The following is a 20,414-nucleotide window of genomic DNA, read 5'->3' as shown; positions in this document are numbered from 1 at the left end:
GCCAGAATCTTGAGAATCCAGATGCTTCCATTCGTCAGCTGTGGGCCAGAGAGGGGGTGGGCCAGATGAGAAATGCCAACTGCTCTCCGAGCAACCTAGGGCCACTGCCGAGGCCATTTGTTTTGAATCTTCCTACCAAGAGAGGCTGCATGACATCATTTTCTGTCTAAAGAAGGTTCCAGGTGTCATTACATTCTTTAGAATTGCATCAAGGATCAAATATGTTCACCCATCCAGTTCTCTGCCTCAATAAGTCTTCTCTAAGCGGGCTTTCTCTCATCTCCAATTTCTTCCAAACTGGCCTAGGGCATAAAGGAGCTGGGTAAGACACCAAGACTTTGATGATAAAACTCTGTATCCGTGTTTAACCTCAGTTTAACATCTGAAGAAAAGAAAAAGAGTGACTCAGTGACTCACTTTGAATACTTAAAAAAAAAAATGTTAGCCTACCTGGGGGCTTCTGTGCCCCTGGATCTTTCCATGAAACTTCCTACTAAAGAGTGTATCCAATGCTCAAGTCACCAGAAGGTTCAAGGCAGAAGAGTCTCCATCTCACCACGCTAGATTCACATCTGGATTTACCCTAAGCTCCAGTCCATTGTGGACCATATAAATCTGCCCTTTGTGCTCTTGAGAAAAATAGTAACCCAACTTCACCAAACCCCAAACTCGTTGAAGGTTGCAGAAAGTTGGTATTTAGGGACTCCTGTGTACCAGGGATGGTGCTCAGCCTTGTAAGTGAATTTATCTCTCAGAAATCAGAAGAGGGACTTACCACTATCAACATCATCCTTATATTTAGCTGGCAAAATTCCACCCAGCAAGGAAGAGACCCAGCCACGCGCTGATGTCACCCAGCTGTAGAGAAGAGCACAGAGCGAGGTTCTGTTTGGAAGCTAAGGTATGTTTGGGAGATTGAAATCGCAGACCAGCGTTCAGAACCCTCACCTTCAGGGTCCGCTGTCCGTAGCCATGCAAGTGGCAGAACCCATGATCTAAGTCCGAGGAAGAGATGGCACTGGGACCTGATCTGTGCTGACACGTGACCCCTGTTGGAGTTCCAGTTTCGGCTCAGGGCAGCCCTACCCAGAGGAAGGTAACCTCGCCATTACATATGCATTGTTGGAAAGTACCGAGTTACAGAAAAGCAGAACAAGGATCGTGCCTGCCTTGTGTGGGTGAGAGTTTCAACTCTCCTCCCAACCTGTCCGTCTGGGGAGACCGTTTGGATTTGTTTTTGTAACCGGAGCCCGTAATAGGTAATGACACCACTTGTACTTGCCCTCCTCCAATCGCCCAAGGGCCTTTTGACTCGTCTGCTCAGGACCTCCACGCGGGGCTCTCCTGGTGCGCAGACAAGTCAGGGAGGCCACCGTCCCACAGGCCGAGTTTTCAACCTACCTCTCTCGGCTTCTGCTGGGGTCTCTCCTCGAAGCTAATCTGTGCCCTTCGAAGCCTCCCTGACTTTGCCCACCCTGCTCGGGTCACGCCTCCACTCTTGGCACTGGGCAGACCGGCTATGATTTCGCTTGTGAGTGTTTTATTATTTATTTATTTATTTATTTATTTGACAGACAGAGATCACAAGTAGGCAGAGAGGCAGGCGGGGGGCGGGGGGGGGGAAGCAGGCTCCCCGCCAAGCAGAGAGCCCAATGTGGGGCTCGAACCCAGGACCCTGAACTCATGACCTGAGCTGAAGGCACAGGTGCCACGCTCATGAGTGTGCTCTTTTGCACATTTATTTCTCCTCATTAGATTAGCAGCTTCTCAAGGACAAGAATTGTAGCTTTTACTCATTTGGTTTCCCACCCATAAATGTCACATTCTCTTCCTGTCTGGAAGGTTGTCAGTATACCTTTGTTGACTGACTTTTATTTCCTTGGCCCAGCCTCCAACAGAAGAGGAAACATTGCACAAGCCCAAAGGGAGGAGAGTAAGGCAGAGTTCTGGACATTCTGGCCTTCAGGAAAATAGATAATTATTCTCTCTGGACATTTTCATGTGAGTCTCTTGATTGCCAGTCAAACAAGCAGGCGTTACTTACCAGTGAGAATAAACAGGGCTGAGACTCGCTGAAGACCTCACATGCATTATTTCGGTTAATTCTCGAAACCATCAAAAAGAGTAATAAACGCTTTTCTTATGTGGAGAGGAGAAAAACAACTCCGGGATATTAAGTACTTTCCCCAAGGCCTTCTGGATTCAAAATCCAATCTAATTCCAAAGCCTGTGATTTTCCACACAACGGCACAGCTCCCAGCTCTGCCCCAGGGTTCACCTGCCCATCCCTTTCATTTCTTTTTATTTGACAAGTTTATCTGCAAGTTGCATAACATGGACTCCAAGGGAGACTGATAATGGCCTCGTGGAAAAAAAGAGCAAGGAAGTGGGGGAAAAAAAAAGATAAAAATTCTCCAAGCCACCCACTGTATTCTGCTTCTTTCTACCTGCTCATTTATTTACTTCTCTTAATGACCTCATTATGCAAATGAGCAAACTGTGGCTCTGGAAGTCACATGACTTGCCCAGGCTCCCACAGCAAGAAGTCGTGGGGTCAAGACCCAGCCCCATGACCATCTAGCACCCAAACACAAGCATAACACTTCCTAGGAAAACAGGAAGCTTCTACTAATGTGGCGGACTCTCTTTCCAGAATTTAAGACTGTGTCGTCAGCATACGGTTGGGCCCATTGGGTAAGGTGTCAGTATGACTGCAACAAGACTCTAAAAGCCGTGAACTCCTTGCAGGGACCATAGTCGACAGTCTTGTGACAGCAGTGTATGTAACAGAAGGCAGCTATGCTATGGTGTAGATTGGTGTAACACGCGAACTTGTGGGATCATTATGTTGTACACCTGAAACTAATGTCACATCATGTGTCAACTACACATCAATCTATCACTCAATCAACGCCTTGAACTTCCGACATTGGTGATATCAGGTACTGTGATGTGGCTCACTAAGGCTCACAGAGGAAACACAGAGGTCCCAGGCCAAAACCGCATATCCAGCCATTCTCTAGAGGCTGATTGCCGAGGACTCTGCTGCCCATAAGTTCTATGTGGTAACAGGAGACCCCAGAAACCACCAGCCCCACTGAACAAACTGAATCTGTTTGCAGCCATCTGGTAGGGAGAGATGTATGTTTAACCATTCTCGGGCATGGAGGACTTTGGACCGATATTGTACACAATGGGATAGAAGAAACTGGTTTTAGATCAGAAATACAGTGAATACCAGTCGCTTTCTCCACTCAGCAGTTGTTCATTTCCTTCCGGTAACACCCAAATTTCTTCCGGCCCCGCCCTCCCCTGCTGCTGGAAGGTTGACTCTCACTCTGACCCCTGGGAAGCCAGGTGACCACACCCAACCAACGGGTGGGTTTCCTTCCCCATCTCAGTAATGTGTCCAGAGAAGCACGCAACCCAATGGGATACAGTGAGACTTTTGCTCGGACCGTGAGTGGAAGGACACTCTCTCTTTCCTTCGGGGTTTGAACTGGGCAGGATGCTGGCCTGGAGTTACTGGCAGCCATCTGACCTTTGTGTCAAGCTAGAGAACAAAGACGCCAGAGAGGAAAGCAGAGATGCTGAAGAGACCCAATGCTTAGGTGCCCCCCAAATTGATGTGTTGAAATCCTAACTCCCCAGTGTGATGGTTTTAGGAGGTAGAGCCCTTGGGAGCTCATGATAAGGAAATGTAGGCGGAGGGACGCTCTCTCTCTCTCTCCTTCCGTCACGGGAGGACACAGCAAGGAGATCACCATCTGTAGAGCCGGAAAGGCACGCACATCAGACTCAGCCAACACCTTAAGCTCAGACTTCCCAGCCTCCAGAACTGTGAAAACTAAATGGTTGCTGTTTAAGCTATGCCCTCTGCAGTATCTCTTGTTATAGCCACCCAAATGGAGGAAAATAAGTATGAAACATAGAAGATTTGTCCTAATGACATTGTGTGGTGCCTGAATCCCAACTGGCCTAGGATTTTCAGTTCCCTGAGCTCATAAATACCCACTTTTTGCTCAAGTCGGTTTGAGTGTATTTTCATATCACTTACTTATATCATTTTCCACTGATCGCGGAAAAAGTCCATGATGTGTTTTTATTTTTAAAGATTTATTTATTTATTTGACAGAGCGAGAGAGATCACAAGTAGGCAGAGAGGCAGGCAGAGAGAGAGGGGGAAGCAGGCTCCCTGCTGAGCAGAGAGCCTGACGTGAGGCTCAATCCCAGGACCCTGAGATCATGACCTGAGCCAAAGGCAGAGGTTTAACCCTTTGAGCCACCCAGGTGTCCCCCATGATGAGTTTTCAAAGAAAATCTCTCTCCCTTACTCTTAGGGGTCTCAGAATTAGCGACAATCTCATAGAACTTAACTTTTCACATGTTTGCTTAACTATCTCCTCGGTAAGGACTTCCCTGACTGATGCGTCTGTCTTTCTTTCTTTCTTTCTTTCTTTCTTTCTTTCTTTCTTTCTTTCTTTTTTTTTTTTGTTACTTGAGGTATAATTGACATGCACAGTATTGGTTTCAGGTGTACAACATAATGATTCAATGCTTATATATATTGTGAAATGGTCACAATAAGTCTAGTTAACATTCGTGACTATGTATAGTTATAGAATGTTTTTTTTCTTGGGATGGAAACTTTTAAGATTTGCCCTCTTAGCAACTTTAAAAAATGCAACACGGTATTGCTAAGAATGGCTGCCATGGGAGTAATTGGGTAGCTCAGTCAGTTAAAGCATCCATCTCTTGGTTTCAGCCCAGGTCCTGATCTGACCTACATCCCTGTGATTTATTGATTTTATAACTGGTGGTTTGTATCTTTTGACTTCCTTTACCCATTTTGCCCATGCCCATCCCCCACCTCTGGCAACCACCCATCTATTCTCTATATTTCTGTGCTTGGTTGTTGGTTTTTTGTTTTGTTTTGTTTTTTCATGGTTTTCTTCTTTTGTGTGTAGATTCCATATACAACAGAGATTATATAGTGTTTGTCTTTCTCTGTCTGACCTATTTCACTTAGTAAAATGCCCGCAAGGTCCATTCGTGTTGTAGTGAATGGCAGGATTTCGTTCTACTTTATGGCTGTATAATATTCCATTGCTTGTGTATCACGTCTTTATCCAGTCATTCATCAGGGAACATTTAGGTTATTTTCATATCTTGGCTATCGTTCACAATGCTGTCGTGAACATGGGAGTGCACATACCTTTGTAAGCTAGTGTATCTGTACTTTCTTTGCATAAGGAAGGGACCCGCTGGATTATAAGGCAGCTCTATTCTTAATTTTTTTTTTAAGATTTTATTTATTTATTTGACAGACAGAGATCACAAGTAGGCAGAGAGGCAGGCAGAGAGAGAGAGAAAGAGGGAAGCAGGCTTCCTGCGGAGCAGAGAGCCCGATGCGGGGCTCGATACCAGGACCCTGAGACCATGACCCGAGCCGAAGGCAGCAGCCCAAACCACTGAGCCACCCAGGCGCCCCTATTCTTAATTTTTGGGAGGAGACTCCAAACTGTTTTCCACAATGACCGCAATTTATATTCCCACCAACAGTGCACAAGATTCCTATTTCTGTACATCCTTGCCAACACTTGTTTCTTCTTGTCTTTTTGATAACAGCCATTCTAACAAATGTGAGGTGATACCTCACTAGTTTTGGTTTGTGTTTCCATGATAATCAGTGATGTTGAGCATCTTTTCATTGACCTGCTGACCATCAATACATCTTCTTTAGAAAAATGTACATTCAAATCCTCTGCTCATTTTTTAATTGGACTGTTTTGGGAGGTCTTTTGCTATTGAGTTGTACAAGTTCTTTATAATCATGGATATTAACCCCTTACCAGACACGCGAGTTGCAAATATTTCCTCCCATGCAATAGGTTACAACATCTTTTCATTTTGTTGATGGTTTCCATTGCTGAGCAGAAGATTTTTAGTTTGATGAACTCTCCTTGTTTATTCTTGCTTTTGTTCCTTTTGTTTTTGTTGTCAAATTCAAAAAATCATTACCAAGACCAATGTCAAGGAGCTTACTGCCTGTGTTTTCTTCTAGGAGTTTTATGGTTTCACATTTCACATTTCGTTCTTTAATCCATTTTGAGTTAATTTTTGCATATGGTGTAAGACAGTGGTCCACTTCCATTCTTTTGCACGTGGCTGTACAGTTTTCCGAACACCATTTGTTGAAAAGACTGTTCTTTTTTCCATTACATATTCTTGGCTCCTTTGTCATAAATCAATTGAAATATATATGTGGATTTATTCCTAGGGCTCTCTAATCTGTTTCATTGATCTAGGTGCATGTTTTTATGCCAATACAATGCTATTGGTGACTGTAGCTCTGTAATCAAGTTTGAAGTGAGAAAGCATAACACCTCCAGCTTTGTTCTTTCTCAAGTTTGCTTTGGCTATTTGGAGCCTTTTGTAATTCCACATAAACTATCTGTTTATGTGTCTGTGAAAAATGCCATTGGAATTTTGATAAGAATTGTGTTCAATCTGTCTATTGCCCTGGGTAGTATGGGCATTTTAACAATATCAATTCCTCCAATTTAGGAGCACAGAATATTTGTGTCTTCTTCAATTCATTCATCAAAAGTCTCATAGTTTTCAGTGTATACGTCTTTTGCCTCCTTAGTTAAATGTATTACTATTTCATCCTTTCTGATGCAATTATAAATGGGATTTTTAAAAAATTTCTCTTTCTGATAGTGCATTATTAGCGTAGAGACACAATAAATTTCTGCATATTGATTGCATATTCTACAACTTTACTGAATTCATTTATCAGTTCTAACAATTTTTGGTCTATTGTTAAGGTTTTCTAAAGATGGTATTATATCATCTGTAAATAGTAACAATCTTACTTCTTCCTCTTAGATTTGGATGACTTTACTTCTTTCTCTTGCCTAATTGCTCAAGCTAAAATTTTCAATACTATCTTGAATAAAAGAGTTGAGAGTAGGCATCCTTTCTTAATCCTGATCTTAGAAGAAGAGCTTTAAGTTTTTCAACTGTGGTCTTGTCGTATGTGGCCTTTATTATGTTGAGGTTTGTTCCCTCTATACCGTCTTTGTCGACAGTGTTCATCACGAGTGGATGTTAAATGCTGTCAAATGCTTTTTCTGCATCTATTGAGGTGACCATATGATTTTTATTCTCCATGTGGTTAATGCGGTGTAACACACTGATCGATTTGTGGTTGTTGAACCATTCTTGCATCTGTGGAATTAATCCACTTGATCATGGTGTATGATCCTTTTAGTGTATTGTTGAATTCCATTTGCTAATATTTTGTTGAGGATCTGACCAATGTATTTTCAGTTGTGACTTTCTCCAACCCAGTAATCTTTATCCCTTTCCCCTGCTCTATTTTTCACTTATCACTCTAAAATATGCTACTCACTTTGCCTGTTTTTTTTGTTCATTTTCTGTCTCCTGTAACTGGAAAGCGAGTCAGAGGGCAGGGACTTTTTTTTTTCTCTGTTTTATTCTTTACTATATCTCCACTGCCCACACAGAGCCTGGTACACAGAAAGAACTCAGTGAAGATTGGTTGAGTGAGTGACTGAATCCTGGGACTAGTAATCCAAGAAGGAGTTGCAGATACAGCAAAATACTTCCAGAGCCTTTGAATCCAGACAGACTTGTATTCAAATCTGGGCTCCCCCAATTTCTGGTGATGTTACAGATTTACTTAATCTTACTGAGATTCGGGTCCTCTCCAAAAAGCAGGGTGCAACAGTAATTTACTCTCAGGATTACTATTTTTCCTCTACTCTCAAGATGATTATGAGATTAGATGGGGTTATGACTTTGTTCACTTGCCTTCCGTATTGCAGCCTTACAATATGGGCTGTTGACACATAGGGTGACCGGCTAGAATAAGAACTCACTAAATTGGCACATTAGGAGATCTTGAGCATCTTTTTTTTTTTAATTTTTTTAAAGATTATTATTTATTTATTTGACAGATCACAAGTAGGCAGAGAGGCAGGCAGAGAGAGAGAGAGGAGGAAGCAAGCTCCCCACTGAGCAGAGAGCCCGATGCGGGGCTCGATCCCAGGACTCTGGGATCATGACCCGAGCCAAAGGCAGAGGCTTTAACCCACTGAACCAGCCAGGCATCCCCTCTTGCGCATCTTTTATCAATCTATGATGGCTGAAGAAAAACCAAGGATAGATAGTTGACTCAGTATGAGAACAAATATTTTTGGCCCATTTCTATCATGGTTTTAGAATGGCTGATCTAGGGCACCTGGGTGGCTCAGTTGGTTAAGCAGCTGCCTTCGGCTCAGGTCATGATCTCAGGGTCCTGGGATGGAGTCCCGCATGGGCTCTCTGCTCAGCAGGAAGCCTGCTCCCCTCCTCTCCCTCTGCCTGCCTCTCCGACTACTTGTGATCTCTATCAAATAAATAAATAAAATCTTAAAAAAAAAAAAAAAGAATGGCTGATCTAAGAAAGAAGCTATTTTGGATGATGTAAGAATTCTGATGGGGCACAGATGATGAATTCCTGCCTCCAGGCAAAAGATGGCATGGTTTTTGTTATCTACTTATTTACTTAGTATTATGGACTGAATGTTTAAACCCCCCACCCAAACTTGTATGTTGAACCCTAACCCCCAGTATGATAGTCTTTGGAGATGGGGCATTTGGGAAGTATTTAGGGTTAGGTGGGGTCATGGGTTAAGTGCCTTCTAGGAAGAGACAGCAGAGAGCTTATCCTCTCTTCCTCTCCCCTGCCATGTGAGGGCAGAACAAGAAGGCAGCCATCTCCGGGTCAATAAAGGAAATCTCAACAGGACATGACCAGGCTGGCACCTTACCTCAGAATTCCAGCCTTCAAAACCGTGAGAAAATAAATGTCTGCTCTTTAAGGCACCCCGCTAATGATATTTTGTTATGGCACCACAGGCCAACAAAAACACTTAGGTACTCTTCCTTTCTCATTGCATACATGAAAAAAAATGAGACTCTGTATAATAAAAATAGGAAAGTGAGGACAAACAACCTGAGGACCAGGGTAAGTGTACATGATCATAGAAGATGTGAGTGAAGGGGAAGAGCAAGTTGTTCGTAAAGTAATACAGAATTCTGGAACTGAGCTGTGAATCTGGCTTCCAGCCCACCAAAAAAAAAAAAAAAAAAAGAGTGGGCAGAAAACACTGCAAGTGTCAGCAAAGGACAGACTCCCATTGGCTTAATGTCTAAGGGTTTAGAAAGTCCTGGAGTCCAAGGACAACATCAATTATTTAGCCTTATATAAGGTGCAACCACTTGTCTCCTCTGTTACGTGATTGGAGTCTTAACAAACAGGTGCAAATGAATAGGTTCAAATGAATGCTTGAGCCTTCAAGGCGATCCCTGAGAAGCTATGCACTAGGTAGCCACCTCTGCTCCTCACAGTTAGTGAAATGTCTCTTCTGGTCTTCCCTTTGAGCTGCCGGCAACTTCTTTAAAATAGATTCATATCTTTGTCCTAGGAGAGTGGATGTGATTTTTTTTTATGATTTTATTTTTAAGCAGTCTCTACATACAACATTGGGTTTGAACTCACAACCCTGAGATCAAGAGTTGCAAGTCGCATGTTCCACCAACTGAGCCAGCCAGGTGCCCCGAGAGTGGATATGATAAAAAAAAAATAAAAAATAAAAAATAAAAACAAACAAACAAAAACAGTTCTGACTCTGGAGCTTTTTAGGTCCTGTGCTAGATACCTCATGAATGTATCTCTACCCACTGCTACAACTCACTCTCTTCACTGTAGGAAGGAGGAAGCCTGACTCACATCAGTTAAGTGCTTGCCCACAAGCTCCCAGCTAATAAGTAAAATAAGTGGTACCCAACAAGCTCTGCTCCTCTCATTCCATGAGTGTCTCTCACATTTTACTCATTTATGTGCTCCGTTCGCATTCTTTTGTCTTACCCTCATAACATGGACTATTGTTGAATATTTTCTAGCAAATGAATCTAAGCTTCACTTTTCCTTAAGCCCTATCCGTGAAAATTATTGGTTTGATGTGCTTGTTCTATATGTACGTGTATAATGTATACATATATACACTTTATGTAACTAAATATATAGCTAATACACATTAAAATAATTAGGTAATTATTAATTTTTTAAATTTTAAAATGTGTGAGTACTACTTAACATATCCAACTTCCCACTAATGGTATGACTAGCCCAGCTTTGGAAAACCCTACACTGTTTACAGAAGTTAAATAAGGTGGATGCTTGGAACCTGGGTGGCTCAGTTGGTTAACCGTCTGACTTCAGCTCAGGTCACGATCCCACGATCTCTATCCTAGGATAGAGCCCCACATTCCTCAGTGCTCCCTGCTCAGCAGAGGGTCTCCCTGACCCTCTGCCCGGGGGTCCTCGTGCGCTGTCTCTCTCTCTCAAATAAATAAAATCTTTTAAATAGGGACGCCTGGGTGGCTCAGTGGGTTAAGCCTCTGCCTTCAGCTCAGGTCATGATCTCAGGGCCCTGGGATTGAGCCCCACATCGGGCTCTCTGCTCAGAAGGCAGCCTGCTTCCCCCTTTCTCTCTCTACCTGCCTCTCTGCCTACTTGTGATCTCTGTCTGTCAAATAAATAAATAAAATCTTTTTTAAAAAATCTTTTAAATAAATAAATAAGGTGGACATTTCACTGGACAATACTGTTATTGTTATTTTGGATTCCGAGGTAACAGGACCACTTTTCAAACAAGAATCATTAAGTATCTCTGAAGGCAAAAAAGAAGAAGTAAAAGGAGAGACCCCAAAATATTTTAAATAACCACAGTGTTATCACAGGAGAGGTGGCTGGACTGACAAAGGTCTGCAGTGAAGGTGAATCGAGTCATTTGGATAAATGACGCTTTTGTATTTCTGCTTCAAAAAGGTATTTCTTAGAAGTTACATTTCAAATAATGCCTTGAATAGCAGTCAAATAAAAAGTTTCGGACTTTCTTAATAACTACAAACAAACTAACACCAAATCATATTTAAATAAGGCCTCAATGGTCCCCTATGATGAAACAGAAGCAACAAGGTTAATTAAGTCTTTATATCCTATTATATACCTAGGGAACCCAACCCTCCCAGATTAAACAGCATTAAAGAGAGAAGGGCACATGGTGAGTTTAATTTATCCTCAGAATACTAATGAAATGCTCTTCTTGGGTTTTCCACGGATTGATTTTGAAGTAGGTTTGAGCAGTAATGACTAGAGCGGGATCTTTTGATCTAACCAAATGGAAGAACAATGTCATTAGCGCTAAAGCAAGGGAAGCCATCGTTTGTCCACGCAGCCAGCGTTCATTGGAAGGATGCCTCGAATGTTGGATCTCGGGTTGGGTTCCAGGGTAATGTGGCAAGATGTGCCCCTGCCCTCGGGGAGCTCAAATCTAGTAGGGAAAATAAACAAATCCAACGTAGAATGACACGCTGTGTTCTGTGAGCCCAGAGAAAAGGAAAAACATCCTGCCTGAGGAAAATAAGAAGGCTTCTCAGAGAAGAGGAGGGGGCAGACCTAAATGCTTAAGGATGCCGTGGGGTTAGTGATGGAGGTGATTTCAGGCAGAAGGACTAAATCCCACCTGGGAAAGCACCCTCGTGGAGGGCAAGTGGTCAAGTGGTTCGTGGTCAACGAGTAATTCAACATGGCTTCCGTGGAGAGAGGGGAAGGAAGTTGGAGAGAAATTCAACATGGCTTCCGTGGAGAGAGGGGAAGGAAGTTGGAGGTAGAGATGGACCAGACGAGGACAAGCCAAACTGAAGAGTTTATCCTGAGAGCAGAAGGTTGTAAGCAGAGGAGACTTGGGTTTCTTGAGGAGACTTGAGGAGACTTGGGTCTCTTGACCAGGGCTGCCAGGAATCCCCCGTGAGGGCTGCTGCTTTCCCTTCTTGCAGCTTTCCCTGGATGCGTCTGGCACTACAGCAGCTGCCATTACCGAAGGCTGGAGAACAGGGGCTCTCTGGCGTGGAATTTGGGCGACAGTAATTACAGATAATGGGCCTCAATTTGCCTGTCAGGAATTTGCACAGTTGGCTCTATCACTGGAATTTGAGGGTTTTACGTCCCGCGTGTGCACCAAAGTCAGACAGCAGAAGAAGCAGGAGTGGCCACAGTTTCCCATCGACTCTGTGAGCTGACCAGGGAAATAGCCCCATGCCTTTCTGTAGCTGCGACCTTTCCTTGAGGAGTGGGCCTTCCTGAGCAAGCCCATCTTCCCAGAAAAAGTGGGAAGCCCCTGTTCTCGGGCACCAGGTCTGGGGGGCTAAGGAACAGGACCTGCTATTGCCATGATACTGTGGCATTCTTATGGAGTCTCTGGCTGGGAAGAACTGTGTCCTCTCATTTCCTGGGCTCTAACTCGGGCTGACACACCCTCACACTTCATGGCTGGCAGCCAATTAAAAAAAAAAAAAAAGGCACCTTGAATATAAATATTTCAGCTTTGTTTATGACAATTGTCTTGGGAGCTCTTGCTTCATTACTGCTGTTGTTTTTTTATGCCCTCTTCAGGTCCAGGGACAACTCATTTTGTTTTCTATCCCTCTGGTTTGGTCTTCCATTCTTGTCCTAAAACTGACCCCTCTACTTATCTATTTAACAAATGTTGGTGTAGTATTTGGCCACCTACCAAGTAAGGTTCTAAGTGCCTCATGTGGATTAACTCATCGATTCCTCATACCAAAAGTATGGGATAAGCACAGGCAAGGAACCTATTGTTAGACCCATTTTACAGATGAGAAAGTGAGGCAGACAGTAGTGGAACTCAGATTTGAAAGAGGTCGTGTCACTCCAAAGTCCATGCCATGCTTCACTAGATCTGAATAAATTTCAATTTGTCTCTCCTTAGCACGGGAGATAATGTTTTCTAGATACTTTCTTAGTACTAGGCACTTGGAATGTGGGATCTCTTCCAATCCTCAGAGATAGATACAGATAAGAGAACCAAGTCATACTGATTTAGCCACTTGGACAAGATGATTCCAACAATAAATGGAAGAACTACTGGCCCCTGAGCCCAACAGATCTCTTTATCCCCAATTTCTACTGTTTTCCTCCAGGAACTGACTCCTATGGATTATCTAATTCACTCCTGTACTGATTGCTTTGGGTATTCTCAGCTTGAGTCAGTCTCTGAGGCCCAACCGCCATGACACTAGAAACACCCCAAGCCCCTTTAAGGGGAGCATACAACCTGCCATACCCCAAGAGGGCTGAAATGTAACCTTTGTTGTCTGCTCTGTGAAAGCCGCCACCTTACTGCTTCCAAGGGTCTCTTAATAAAACTAGCTAGAACTATTATATTTGCCATTTATGAAATGCTTTCTAATGTGCCACACACACTGTTTACAATATTCCTAACCATTGTGCCAGCATTACAAGGTAAATATAGTTACGGGTCTTCCACTGATGAGGAAAGGTTCAAAGAGGTTAATCAACTTGGTAGCCATCACACAATGATTCAGATGTGCCTACTCCAAATATATATATATATATATATATATATATATATATATATTTTTTTTTTTTTTTTTCTATGCTTGGCTTTCTCTCTTTTGAACTAGACCAAGGACAAAGCTTTCCAAGGGCTGGTAAGAAATACACAGGGTGGAAGAGAACAGGTTCCAGCTTGGCTTAAGGGGACATTTCTTTTCTTTCATTTTTTCTTTCTTCCTCCCCACCTTCTCTCCTCCCTTCCTTCCTTCTTTCCTCCCTTCCCCTTTTAAATTAAGAAATATCAATAACAAAGCTTGGAGAAGCCCTAGACTTGGCCTCATGTCATCTTTAAAACCCACCCATGCACAATCATGACTGCTGACAATAAAATCCCAACCCAGTGTGAATCAGCACAGAGAAAAAGCAAAAAGGGCAGGGCTGGGGTTTGGTGCTCAGCGTTAGCCCCAAAGTTATGAGTCAGAGAAGCCTCAGAATAATCTCCTGCCAAGTTAATCCCAGGCCAGGGCTTGCCAAGGTGCAGCTGGTTTCACAAACTGCAGACGCCCGGAGTGGACTGCCCTGGGGAGAAAGGGCAGTTCTAGCCGGGCCCGAGAGACACAATCTGGGCGGGTCGTAGAGTAAACCTCGATGTCCTCTAGTCACGTCGGAGGAACCTGCTCTTCACTGTCCCCGGGGCCTCAGGAAAGGTGCCTCCAAATGGAGGCAAGATGTGTTTGTATTATTTTTTTTTTAATTTTTTTTTAAGATTTTATTTATTTATTTGTCAGAGAGAGAGCGAGCGCGAGCGAGCACAGGCAGACAGAGTGGCAGGCAGAGTCAGAGAGAGAAGCAGGCTCCCTGCGGAGCAAGGAGCCCGATGTGGGACTCGATCCCATGACGCTGGGATCATGACCTGAGCTGAAGGCAGCTGCTTAACCAACTGAGCCACCCAGGCGTCCCGATGTGTTTGTATTATTAAACAACATCCAAGATGTGAACTAGCCAGAAATAAAATGTCAATACAATGACCACATGTCCTTCTAAAAACAAGGGCAGGCGTTTGTAGAGACGCAAACAAAAATAGAAAGGCTTGTTCCAGGTTGTCCTTGATTTTTGTCCCCATTGTGTCCAGTGCCACCTTTTTTTTTTTTAAGATTTTATTTATCTATTTGACAGACAGAGATCACAAGTAGGCAGAGAGGCAGGCAGAGAGAGAGAGGAGGAAGCAGGCTCCCTGCTGAGCAGAGAGCCTGATGCACAGCTCGATCCCAGGACCCTGGGATCATGACCTAGGCCGAAAGCAGAGGCTTTAACCCACTGAGCCACCCAGGCGCCCCACACCCTTCTTTTTTTAATTGAAGTGTAGTTGACACACGATGCTACCTTTGTTTCAGGTGGACAGTGCAGTGGCTGGATGAGTTTTCATGTGATGTTGTGGTCCCCACAGGTGTAGCTAGCGTCTGTCACCTACAAGGCTATTACAACACCCTCAATTCCTTTTTTTTTTTTTTAAGATTTTATTTATTTATTTGAGAGAGAGAGAGAGAGAGTGAAAGAGCACAAGCAGGGGGAGAAGCCAAGGGAGAGGGAAAAGCAGGCTCCTCGCCAAGCAGGAAGCCCGATGTGGGACTCGATCCCAGGACCCCAGGATCACGACCCAACTCGAAGGCAGATGCTTAACCGTCTGAGCCACCCAGGCGCCCTACAATACCATCAGTTCTATTCCCTGTACTCTGCCTTTCATCCCTGTAGCTCCAGGTCTGCTTCTTTCTCGGAATCAGAACTTTGCAAGGGAACTCGGGATTCAGCAGGTGTCCAACCTTGTGTCCCAACCCCAGACACACCTAGCCTCCTATGAGTCTCAAAAATCTGCATTTCTTTCTTTCAAAAGAGAGCACTGAGGGGGAAATGTTTGCCTCACCCAGATCCTCCCAGAAAAAGAAAGAGGAGTTATGTGTCCATGCTGTGTGGAAATAGGGGATTTTAGCCTCGTTAAGATCTGGAAAGGAATCCTAGCTCTACTGCTTCCTGGATGAGTGGGATTTGAACAGCTTATTCATCTGAAGCAGTGAAGAAAATAGGACTTACTCTGGAAAGTTGTTGGGAGGATTACATAAGAAAAAGCATGTGAACATTCCCTGGACAGTGTTTGGGTCATGGCCATGTTTTGGTCACCCAATCTCCTAGGTGACCTGCTCTTCTCTGTGTATTGTCAAGTCCTTTTGAGAGCCCTGGGTCATCTGTTTTTCCTAACATAGGTCTTATTGATCAGAAAGGCGCTGGACATTCTAGGATGCTCCGTGTTCCAGAAACAGAATGAGCAGTTCAATTATTCTTTGACTCAATAAAAATTATTAGACACAGTTCGATATGAAGGACAGAACCAGGAAGGAGCTGGGGGTTATAGAGAGGAATGGTGAGTCTCTGTTTCTAGGGGAAACCAGACAAATAAGGCTATTGCTGTGATCTGTAAGGGCAACCCCAGTGCCAAGCATATCCCCGAAAGAGGACCTGAATGGAATTCTCCAGAACGGCTTGGGTTGTGTGGGGTGAGCTGGGGTAGAGTAAGGCATGGAGGGAACTGGGGGCCGGTGAGAGTCTGAAAGGACACGCAGCAGTAGACCTGGTGGAGGAGGAAGGGAAGGACTGGATCTGCCTGCACAGGGGACAGCAGGTGCCTGGGCACAGAGAGTGCGATCACCATTGGGTACCCCCTCAGGACCAGAGGGACTGTGTGGGGTAGGGACCCTGGCAGAGGCTGGCAAGGTGGGTAGAGGTTGGACTGCCAAGGTCCTGGGGAGCTAAGCTATGAAATTTGGACTTTTTTTTTTTTTTTAAAGATTTTATCTATTGTTTGAGAGACAGGGAGACAATGAGTCAGGGGAGGAGTAGAGGGAGAGGGACAAGGAGGCTCCTTGCTGAGTACGAGACAGGGCTCGATCTTAGGACCCTGAGATCATGACCTGAGCTGAAATCAAGAGCTGGACGCTTGACTGACTGAGCCATACAGGCGCCCCAAAATTTGGACTTTAAAGTGAAATATGTGGGGAGTCTTTGAAGCATTCCATGCAGGAGGGTAACATGCCTGGAGTTTTTTTGGTTTTTTGATTTTTAAATTGCCATGACACAATTTCTGTCCACAGATTTGATTTGTTTTCAGAAATTCATGACACTGTCCCATGTCCACACCCTCTCCCCACAGAAAAGAGCAAGATACACCTTCAGAAAATAAAACTGACCAAGAACGGGGCACCGGGGTGGCTCAGTTCGTTAAGCATCTGCCTATGGCTCTGGTCATGATCCCAGGGTCCCGTGATCAAGCCCTGCCTCAGGCTCCCTACTCAGCAGGGAGTATGCTTCTCCTTCTGCCTCTGCTGCTCCCTCTGCCTGTGCTCTCTCTCTCTCTCTCAAATAAATGAATAAAATCTCAAAGAACAACATGCTTGATGGGATTTTGGGTTCATTTGGTGGTGGCGGTGGTAGCAGCATTGGACTTGAATGGGAATATTGACTCTAAGACCCTATCAAAAGGTTCCTTTTTTACCTGCAGGACCAAAGCCAGGGTTCTTTGAACAGGAACGGGACTTTGGAGATTTTTATTTTTACCAAATCTTCCTTCCAAAAAACACGTGTCCTCAGAAGTCCGTGAGGCGTGAGACAGCACGCGGGCTGTCATCCAGCCCTGAAATTTACTAGCAGAATCAGTTTATAGCTATAGAGTCTGCCCGTTAAGGCATCCCAGCACTTGCCGTCCATTCCCGTCCCTAACCAAAGCTGTCAGCGTCTCACTTTCAAACACGTTGAGTTTGTGTAATTAAAAAAAAAAAAAGAAAAGAAACCATTATGATGGTGAGAAATCTATGGATGTGCCCTGAAAGTCTGATGACCTCATACTTGGTAGCTCCATGACATTTCGGAACATTTTTTTTTTTTTAAGATTTTATTTATCAGAGAGAGAGAGGGGGAGAGAGCAAGCACAGGCAGACAGAATGGCAGGCAGAGGCAGAGGGAGAAGCAGGCTCCCTACTGAGCAAGGAGCCCGATGTGGGACTCGATCCCAGGACGCTGGGATCATGACCTGAGCCGAAGGCAGCTGCTTAACCAACTGAGCCACCCAGGCGTCCCATGACATTTCGGAACATTTGTTTTTAATCACTGTCACTTCTTTTGATCAAATGTACTGTCAGGGTTTGGAAGTTTCAAGAGCAGTGTGTCGTACCAATCAGGACCCATTCATCTGAGGCTTTGTCTCTGTAACCTAAACGCAACACGCCCACGTATAATAAAAATCCCTCCAACGCTAGCAGCAGGGACGATCTGGAAAGCACACTTGGAAAGTGGATTAGGAGAAAAAAGCCCAAACTTTCTGTGTTGTAATCCTGTACTACCCTCAGTCACTGGGAGGATTTTCTATTAACAGCGTTTGTCTTGGCAGATAAAGTGTCACATACTAAGCAGGTGATAAGTGGGCATAGCTCAGTAGAAGCATTTGGGAAGGCAAGTTGGGGACAGATGACAAACTGGAATGCATAACTGTCAGCACACACAGGCCAGGGTCCCAACCCAAGAGTTATTTTGAAGGCTCCTCTCTGATTTGGCAAACCTGTCAAAGTGAGACTGGTTCGGGCTGACTTTTAAAATCTGTCTCTTGTGTGTGTGTGTGTGTGTGTGTGTGTGTGTGTGTGTGTGTTTTATACAGCTGTTGTCTTTCCATCACTGAATACTTAATGCAGAAAATCAGGAAGTAGTGTTATACTAAAAATGAAAAGAGAGAGACGAGGAACTTCAAGAGAAAAACAGAGAATAACCCAGATTTCCGAACAGATTGGATACCTACTCCAAGAGATCAGCTGAAATTACCCCCAGCGAAATAGGGTCCTGTGTCACAAGTTTTGTCCCCAGTGTACCCAGAGGCCAAACCTCCAGTTGTTGCTCAGCTGGGAATTATACACCCACTGAGGTCGGTATGTCCACATTTAAGTGCCTCAACAGAGGGCCGCCTCAAGCGAACGGGATGGAGACCCACCAAATCCAAACTGAAGCCAGAAAGGGGAGAGGAAACAAAATCAAATAGTTCTTTCATAAACTTCGATAAAGTTTCACAAATTTGGGGCAGAGATGTGATGTTTTAAAAACATTTTCTAAGGTCCAGTTCTGGATGAAGGGGTTTCTACGGGTAGGCAGTTTTGGCATTTGCTAGGAGCTTGCTTTGTGCAAAGGGAAGACGATGGGTAGCTGGAGGACAGAGAGGGGAGGGGCATGAAGGCTAGCATCCAGGCCGCACCTGTTTCCAAGGCTTCCTAAGCTCCAAAGGTCTTGGGTCAGAGGTAGGTTGACACATTTGTGAAAGCAGCTCCCCAAAAGAAGTAAGACCCAGAACCACCTCACTGTGAGGTGGTGACTAATCTGACTCTTTCCAGACTGGGAGCTTCACAGAGGTGGCGTGCTTGAGCTGGCTTTCAGCCTTGTGGAATTAGCCTGCGGAGAGGCAGTGGGTGGGGATTAGGTGTAGAGACGACCACATCAACAGCGACAAGAAAGAAGAAACCAGAGGACATGTTCTGGGCATGTGAATCCTGAGAGTCAGAAGAACTTGACATGAGTCTGGATGTTTAGGGCAGGGCAGAGGGAGGTGCTAGAGGTGACTTGCAGATTTCAGCCCAAATGGTCACCTTTAGTGAAGGATGGAGCATGGGAAAAAGAACGGATTCGGAAAGGAAGGTGATTAAGATAGACATCTGTTGATTTCGCCTTTCCAGCGAAATCTGCTTCCCACCTGCCTCTGACCACTTTACTTCAGTTTTCCTCTCAACACACACGCCTTCCCACAGTCTCAACTCATGTGGCTCCGGTGTAACCGGCACCACCTTCGGTTCAGTGGGAGGACACGTCACCCAGGTCTAACTAATCAGAACAATTCTTCTCCCAGGCAAGGAGGGCTGAGTCCATAAATTTCCATAGTATTTTCTATGAATGCTAATATACTGGGGGGGATGGTGGAATTTTAAGCTGTGTTTGCACAATGCGTTGTCAGATTGAGAGATCATCAAAAATGGGAAGATGATGAGGATTATGGGGAGCTCAGTCTTCTTCGACGACCTCCCTGTGGTGCCATGGTGTCACCACTGTTGATGCAGCTTTGGACATGTGATCAAAATCTGGCCAATGAAAGACAGTTCTGAGACGTTTGATGAAAGTAGAGGGATGCAGAAACTCTCATTTTACTGAGACACAAAGCTAATAGAACAGGGGTCTAGCTTCTCGTGGTTATATTGTCACTATGACAGAAGAGCTTTCAGAGAAAGAAACCAAGACAGAGGACAGCAGAACCAATAGAGGGCGATGGCGAGAGACAAAGAAGGTGATGGAGAGAGACAGATTCCTAATGGTACCACTGGGGCATTTGCCAGAAATCTATCTCCAGACTTAAATTTCCCTTTTTTTTTTTTTTTTTTTTTTTCTTGAGCCAGTGAACCAAAAGAGTCTTAATGAATACGAAGATACTGTGTTTGAACATATATGTTTAAGGTATTGGGAGTTGACTGGGCAGTCCATAAAGGAGAATTAGTGCCTCAAATACTAGGTAAGGTGCCTTGAGCTCTTGATAAAGATCTGGCAGTCACTCATGTGGTTAAAGCAATAAGAGTCCACATTTGTCACATTCTTCCTGGGTGCCGGGTAATGTTCTCAAGGGCTTCATCTAAATTCTCTCACTCACTCATTGGATCGTGCACTTAAAAATGGATGTAGCTATTGCATGCACATTTTACCTAGATAAAGCTGAGGGCAGAGGACGGGGAAGTGGAATCAACGGCTACCAGGCTCAAAAGCATGACGGTGAAGGTCAGAACAGAGAGGGCCCAACGTCTTGTGCGTGTATCTGGGTCAGCAGCTTTATTTATTTATTTATTTTGAGGATAGGAAAAACTTGGGCAAGCTTGAGCAGAGGATAAGGACTAAA

Source organism: Mustela erminea, chromosome 5 (assembly GCF_009829155.1).
Source record: "Mustela erminea isolate mMusErm1 chromosome 5, mMusErm1.Pri, whole genome shotgun sequence".
NCBI classification, from domain to species: domain Eukaryota; kingdom Metazoa; phylum Chordata; class Mammalia; order Carnivora; family Mustelidae; genus Mustela; species Mustela erminea.
The sequence above is the reverse complement of the archived record's forward strand: the minus strand, read 5'-3'. Positions refer to the sequence as shown.